This window comes from Anopheles nili (assembly GCF_943737925.1).
Source record: "Anopheles nili chromosome X unlocalized genomic scaffold, idAnoNiliSN_F5_01 X_unloc_34, whole genome shotgun sequence".
NCBI lineage: Eukaryota > Metazoa > Arthropoda > Insecta > Diptera > Culicidae > Anopheles > Anopheles nili.
In genome coordinates this window covers 5,001-6,467 of record NW_026525494.1, presented here as the reverse complement: position 1 = coordinate 6,467, position 1,467 = coordinate 5,001, and positions in this window count along the sequence as shown.

The following is a 1,467-nucleotide window of genomic DNA, read 5'->3' as shown; positions in this document are numbered from 1 at the left end:
ACGTGCGTGTTTGCTCGTGCCGAGCTTCAGAAATGTTGCTCCAGAGACTAAGTCCCAGAAAACCTTCCGACCCCAAAAACTCCCAGAAGGAGTCGTCGGATCGTTTCGCGATGTTCTAGTGAAATGTTCAGCTCGACGAAATGCAACTTTTACCTAAAGGGGTCCAAGACCGTCAGACGCTTAGGTACGGAGATACGGGCATGGGTCGGTTTTCCCCATACAAAATACCCCATGGAAAACTGCAAAACCCCAAAACAGGTCGAAGGAGTGGTCGGATCGTTTCGTGGTGTTCTAGTGAAATGTTCCATTCGATAGGGCGCAACTTTTTGCTAAAGGTGTCCAAGACCGTCAGACCCTTACTTACGGAGATATAAGACACGTGCGTGGTTGCTCGTGCCGAGCTTCAGAAATGTTGCTCCAGAGACTAAGTCCCAGAAAACCTTCCGACCCCAAAAACTCCCAGAAGGAGTCGTCGGATCGTTTCGCGATGTTCTAGTGAAATGTTCAGCTCGACGAAATGCAACTTTTACCTAAAGGGGTGCAAGACCGTCAGACGCTTAGGTACGGAGATACGGGCATGGGTCGGTTTTCCCCATACAAAATACCCCATGGAAAACTGCAAAACCCAAAAACAGGTCGAAGGAGTGGTCGGATCGTTTCGTGATGTTCTACTGACTTTTTAGGCTTACCAAGACGCAACTTTCCGCAGAAGGGTGCAAAACTGTCAGACTCATAGTTTCGGAGATACAAGCATGGGTCATGTTTGCTCGTGCCGAGCTTCAGAATTTTCCATGGCCAAAAAGCCCTAGAATTTGACATTTCACTATTATAGGGAGGTATGGTTGTACTGAGTCGTCATAGAAAGTTTAGCCTCCTCATGTAAACTGACGATTCGATATCAGGGAGGTCGGGAGTTGTCGAAAAGAGACCCTAGGACCTAATACTAGACTCATGTAGGGGCAAGGTGTTTCGGCCCGTGGGTGACGGTTGTATGAAATTTGGGTGACGGCAACTACGACTGGTTCTGGTACCGGGAAGGTGTGTCCTGGTGTCCGGAGGCGTTTTAACGGTAGCTGGGTGGTCGGAACGGTGACCTAGGGTGGTTTTGGGTTAAATCACCTACCTCCACCGATGGTCAACCAGAGGCTAGTGGTACTTGGAAAACACCCTGGGAAGGTTTCCCAGGGCTCGGAGTAGTAGTAACAAGGGATGCCGCTGTCTCTAGGTCGCGGAACCACTGTGCTTGCCTGCAACACAGTCCTAGGGAGAGCGGCCGAAAGGTTCCGCACGGTGACTTGCACCCACCGGGAAAGGGGTCAAGTAGCCAAGAGGTGTCCAGCCAAGGGTTAGTGGTACATGGGAAACACCCTGGGAAGCTGTCCCAGGGCTCGGAGTAGAGTGACTTGCACCCACCGGGAAAGGGGTTAAGTAGCCAAGAGGTGTCAGAACTCGTAGATCTTGAGGAGA